A 6,720-nucleotide genomic window follows, 5' to 3' on the forward strand; every position below is an offset into this window, starting at 1 on the left:
TTATAATCCTGGAAGATGACGTCATGGCGGATTACAAGGTTTACTCGAAGGTACTAAAGAAGAAGTTTTTCTAAAGTGTTGAAGATTGACATGAACAGGTTCAAATCAATCTGGGGCCTAATGTTGGGGATATAACTACTGAGTATAAACCGCCCAGGAGGGGCCGGGTTATACCTGTAATGAGTTATTCATATTGAAGCCCAGGAAGACAAGGTGTATGACGCTTTAATATAAGAGATCTAAAAGCCCAGGGCCCAAAGACGGATTAGGGCCCATAGACATAAACCGCCATAAGGTGTGTAACTTGTGTTGTAAGATAGGAAAGAGTAGAAACCGAGCCGCACACGTTTATGAGCCGGTCGGGGTTCTGTAAACCACCAGGTGTCAAGCTGTGTATATAAAGGGATGACCCGGCAGCAGTTCAAGGTCAAGAAACAACAACTCGAGAGCCAGGAAAAGTGTATTCGCTCCCTGGTCATAGAAACCATAGCAATCCCATCATAACTGGAGTAGGCTTTACCTTCACCGTAAGGGGACGAACCAGTATAATTCCTTGCGTCCTTTGTCAGCTTTAACCCCTTTAAGTTCACTATGTTGCAATGGCTCCACGACTAAGTCCTCACACTAGGACATCTGCCGTGACAATCCCACGACAAGCGGGGAAATATTTAGCAGAGAAATAATAAATCATATCCCGGGGACTACGCACACAACCAGGATCAAGAGAATTAAACGATGTTTTAGCACCACCCTTTAATGAGAACGGGAATAACTTAAGGATAAAGTAATAGAGAGTTTTCTCATCATTAGTGAATAGGGTGGCTATATCATTTAATTTAGTAAGATGTGTCACAACAGTTTCAGATTCATAGCCATAGAAAGGATCAGAATCAACCAAAGTAATTAACTCAGGATCGACAGAGAAATCATAATCCTTATCGGAAATAAAGATAGGTGAAGTAGCAAAAGCAGGGTCATATTTCATTCTAGCATTCAAAGACTTTTCTTTAAGCTTAGCTAATAATTTCTTAAGATCAGATCTATCATTGCAATCTAAGAAGTCTCTAGCAGTTTCTTCATCCATAACATAACCCTCAGGCATAATAGGCAATTCATATCTAGGGGGAGAATCTTCATCATCACTTTCATCAATATTATCAGTTTCAGTAATTTCATTCTCTCTAACCCTAGCAAGTTATTCATCAAGAAATTCACCTAATGACACAATATTATCAAGCATAGAAGTAGTTTCATCATAAGTATCATGCAAAGCAGAAGTGGCATCATCAATAACATGCGACATATCAGAAATGAATAGCAGGAGTAGGTGTCGCAAGTTTACTCAAAAAAGAAGGTGAATCAAGTGCTGAGCTAGATGGCAGTTCCTTACCTCCACTCGTAGTTGAGGGAAAATCTTGGTTCTTTTATCTTTCAAGTTCTTCATAGTGATCAGCATATATAAATCCCAAGTGACTCAAAGAATAGAGCTATGCTCCCCGGCAACAGCGCCAGAAAATAGTCTTGATAACCCACAAGTATAGGGGATCACAACAGTTCTCGAGGGTAGAGTATTCAACCCAAATTTATTGATTCAACACAAGGGGAGCCAAATAATATTCTCAAGTATTAGCAGCTGAGTTGTCAATTCAACCACACCTGGAAACTTAATATCTGCAGCAAAGTATTTAGTAGCAAACTAATATGATAGTAGCGGTAACGGTGGCAAAAGTGACGGTAGCAGTTTTGTAGTGATTGTAATAGTGGCAACGGAAAAGTAACTAAGCAAAGATCAATATATGAAAAGCTCATAGGCAATGGATTAGTGATGGATAATTATGTCGGATGCGATTCCTCATGCAATAGTTATAACATAGGGTGACACAGAACTAGCTCCAGTTTATCAATATAATGTTGGCATGTATTCAGATATAGTCATACGTGCTTATGGAAAAGAAATTGCATGACATCTTTTGTCCTACCCTCCCGTGGCAACGGGGTCCTATTGGAAACTAAGGGATATTAAGGCCTCCTTTTAATAGAGTACCGGGAATACATGAACTCCTCAAACTACGGTCATCACCGGTAAGTATCCCGATTATTGTCACTTCGGGGTTAACGGATCATAACACATAATAGGTGACTATAGACTTGCAAGATAGGATCAAGAACTCACATATATTCATGAAAACATAATAGGTTCAGATCTGAAATCATGGCACTCGGGCCCTAGTGACAAGCATTAAGCATAGCAAAGTCATAGCAACATCAATCTCGGAACATAATGGATACTAGGGATCAAACCCTATCAAAACTAACTTGATTACATGATAAATCTCATCCAACCCATTACCATCTAGCAAGCTTATAATGGAATTACTCACGCACGTCGGTGAGCATCTTTAAACCTCGCCTCGGCAACTTGCAATACTCGTCACGAAGCTTCAGAAGTATATCACCTCAGCGCAGGAAGGGACATTCATTCCCGACAGAGAAAAGGACGAGCTGATTGAGGCCCTAGGGAATGCTGAGCACCCTGGACGAACACGAGGCACTCCAGGCTCCGTTCTATGGAAGTTTGGGTTTCCCAATGCAGGCGGTTACAAAAGCCGGGAGAGAAAGAGGAAAGAGAAGCTGAGCGACATGTAGAAGCTCAATGCAAGACTACAAAAGCTAGAGGAAGCTGAGAGCAAGCGAGCTGCCGACCAACCATCTCAGTGGCACGAAGCTACCCCATAAACTACCCCGCCATCTCAGCGGAGAAGCAGCATGGCTTCCACGGAGTCCGTTCATCCTGACTTCATGTCTCCTAGCTACCCCGTGGATACTATCACGGAGGCTCAACGTTGCGAGCTTATGACGAAATGCCGGAACCTCACTTTCAAGGCGTCTACAAGCGAAGGGGAGAATTGGCTGGTTCATGCTCTGAGGAGTACATGTCTATGGCAGAAGGAGTACATCAAGCTTCCAAACTGGACGCCTCTGCTTCCTGCTCCTCCTCCGGCGAGTCAGGGCACTCCGCCTCCTCCTCCTCCGGCGAGTGATCAGGGCACTCCGCCTCCTTCTCCGGCTCCTCCGACACGTGAGGGCACTCCGCCTCCTCCTTCGCATACTACGACGCGTCGGAGCAGTCCGCCTCCTCCTCAGCCTCGTCGGCAATGGCGGAAGACAAACACCGTCGCTCTGGCTCCTTCGGTGCGTCAGATTTCTCCGCCTCGTCGGCAACGACGGAAGAGAGACGCCGCCGCTCCGGCGGCTAGTAGTATAAGCAGAGGCGGGAGCCAATTCAGATACCGTCCATCTCTCAAGCCTCTGGAAAGTTACCATATGAGAGGACCGAGCAGGAAAATGAGGACATATGTCGTGCCCAACTAAGGGACCATTTTGCAAAGAAAACTCCACCTCTGAAGGAGAAGGTAGATCCGGTGAAAGTGAAGCGCACTATCAATGCCCTGAAGCGACCACCACTGCCTCCGCCGGATTCCAACTATGGCCGCATAATTACTAAGACACATGCTAAAGCGCAGCAGTCGGGAAGTACTTCCAGTGCTGCAAGAGCGAAAAAACGAAGAAGTGGGAAAACAATTCCTTAGCTCGGCGAACAGGAGAAGCAATCGTGCCACCCCCGCTCAAGGTGTCTAGCGATATCGCTAATCATCCGATGCTACTGCCCGATACCACTCTTGATGATTACCTGCCCAATGATGTACAGTTTGAAACGGCTAAGGTAGTAGACGTCTTTAGATACGAGCATGGGAAGCCTCTCGTCAAACCTGATCATCCTCATCTAACAATGATGATGCAAAAATTGCATGACTGGTACATGGAAACCTACAGGAAGTCTGGGAAAGACATTTGTTAGTCGGAATTAAAAAAGAGCATGACTTCCTTGGAATCGACCTGCTGCCTGTTGAATTTGTGGAGTTATTTCAATTATACAATCACAAGGCCCTCGACAAACAACTCATGACTTGCTACTGTCTGTAAGTATTACTTCTATAATTAAGTCTCTAGCTCAGCTCATTCATTGCATGTATGTATAATTATCCTCACTATATTATGCAGATTGAAGATGGCCGAATGCAAAAAAATAGGAATCTTCGACGTTGGGTTCATTAGCCCAAATACCGTAAATGAATGGTCGGTACGAAAGGCGGCTGAAGATACCGAGAACAACTTACTACAAACGTTCCTTACACATCAAAACAAAAGGGAAATACTCTTTCCTTACAACTTCAAGTGAGTGTTACTGTCTTCTGCATATTCGGTTCCGCTTACTCGTGGTTAAGTAATGTAATTGATGAGTTATGCGTGCGCAGCTTCCACTATATTCTGCTATCCATTAACCTTGACGGGGCATTAGTAATTGTCTTAGACTCGCTCTGTAAAGATCCCAAATATTATGCGGACACGACTGCAATGCTCCAGAAGTAAGTTCAATCAATACCGGGACCATATCGGCAACTTTTATTCATTTCCTGATATCAAGTAATCATTTTCTTTGCCTGCCAGGGTTTGGAAAACGTTCACCGCTAAGGTTCCGGGTCTGAAGAAGGAGCTGCGATTTACACGCCCCAAAGTAAGTAGTACAAGCTAGTTTCGCGCATCTCTCATTGATTCTAGTTTAACCAATATCATTATCATGCTTGCTTATCAGTTTGATTGAACTCTATTCTCGTAAAGTGCTTGTTGCAGGCACCCAACACTCATTTATGTGGATACTACGTATGCGAGTTCATTCGCTACTATACTCTGAACGGGCCTCCTATGAGAAACAATTTGAAGTACGTAAACAATATTCACAATTTTATTTTATATATTACCATCAATTGTGTTGAGTTTCATTCATATATATGTATTGACCCCTTCAGTACTAGAGAAAAGCTTACCAGTAGCACTGGTTTTTTTGCTACCAGTAGCGGGGACCAGCGCTACTGCTACGACGCTACAGCTATTTTGTAGCAGTAGCACGTTTCTGTACTAGCGCTACTGGTAAGTTCAAGTACTAGTAGCGTGTTTTTAGGACAGCGCTACTGCTAACATTTATGTCTTTTTTTAATATTTTGGCGCTGTACATGCATGTTTAAACAGATATATCTTTTATACAATAACAACTCATCATGAACTAGTCTGTTTAAATAGCATATTCATTACCACTAGTCATCACCACCAAACAATGTTCGTCAATGAGACATCATATATATAACAAGTTGGTCACTAGTCATAATCACAACTCCTCATCCTCCTCATCAACTCTTACACATTATAGCACATAATAACATATTCTACCTAGGACCTACTCCTCTCATAGGACCTACTCTACCCTCTCTTAGGTAAAATATCATAAAACAAGATAGGCATTGACTCTTCATTAAGGAAGCTGGACTCTCCATAATGAAGAACGGAGATCATCCTGTCTCCAAGTCTTGGCCTACGCACAATGTTGCTTCCAAGTAGCTCTCTACGATGGTTGAAACATTTTTTCCAATCTTTTACTATCATGGCTTCCTCGCTTTTAGAAAACCGGTATGGACAGGAGTGATGTGGATACTGTGGCTGACCTGGCCGTGGTGGCCGTAAGCTCATAACATCAACGCGACCTCTTGGCAACATCAGATGAGGCACACAATCCATCGGGATTTTCTGTTCAAAAACATAGTAATAACTTTGTCGTTAGCAATGTAGTTTAGTTTTAGAAAAATTTATGCAAAAGATGCACGAATGTCGTAATAGTACAAAATCTTACCATGATATCTCCATTGATGTTACCGTAGCACACCGCGTGCACTAGTGGCACATATGGACCATAATTTTGAGGAATTCGATAATAGCTATTGTAATTCTCAAGATCAGTAAAAAATGTGATCAGACCATCTTTCTCCTTATAAGTTAATTGTGCTTCATCATTGTAGTAGTAGGTTCTGTCTACCATCTTCCGTACATTTTTTGAAGAATGAAAATAAGCTGTCAATGGAAATAAGCTGTCAAATATTTTGAAATAACCAATATAATTTACTTAGTAAATATGTTTAAGAAACTCACACAACGGTAGAACTCGAAGCGTGTCAACAAGGACCCACATGGTCATATCATTTTCATCGATGTCAGGATCACCAAGATCGAAGGTGAGAAGCATACCCTCGTGAAAATTTGGCATGACCTTTGCTAAAAACAGGACCAATCGAGCACCTGAAATTTGCCAGAATGTAAACGAATCGACATTTCTGGCAAAATATAGGCCACTCGGAATAATATGACATGTCCAAAATGTGACATGTTCAAAATATGACATGTCCATTGCAAATTTGCATATAACAGGAAAAATTGCTTTAACTAAAAAAATAACAACAATTGCTTTAACTAAAAAAATACCTAGAATTCTGTTAACTACACCTAAAACAACTAAAACACCTAAAATTCTGTTAACCACACCTAAAACAACTAAACCACCTAAAATTCTGTTAACTACACCTAAAACAACTAAAACACCTAAAACTCTTTTAAATACACTTAAAGCAAATTCAACATTATTCTAAGAACACCTACATTATTCTAAGAACCTACATTTTTAACTAAAACACCTACAAATTTAACTACAACACCTAAAAATTCAACTAAAACACCTACATTATTCTAAGAACCTACATTTTTTCAACTAGGATTCAAAACAATTAACTACTCTCTAATAACTATAATTAGGGAGGGAGGGAGGAGGAGGAAGGA

The sequence above is a fragment of the Triticum aestivum genome, chromosome 4B, assembly GCF_018294505.1.
Source record: "Triticum aestivum cultivar Chinese Spring chromosome 4B, IWGSC CS RefSeq v2.1, whole genome shotgun sequence".
In the NCBI taxonomy this organism is placed as follows: Eukaryota; Viridiplantae; Streptophyta; class Magnoliopsida; order Poales; family Poaceae; genus Triticum; species Triticum aestivum.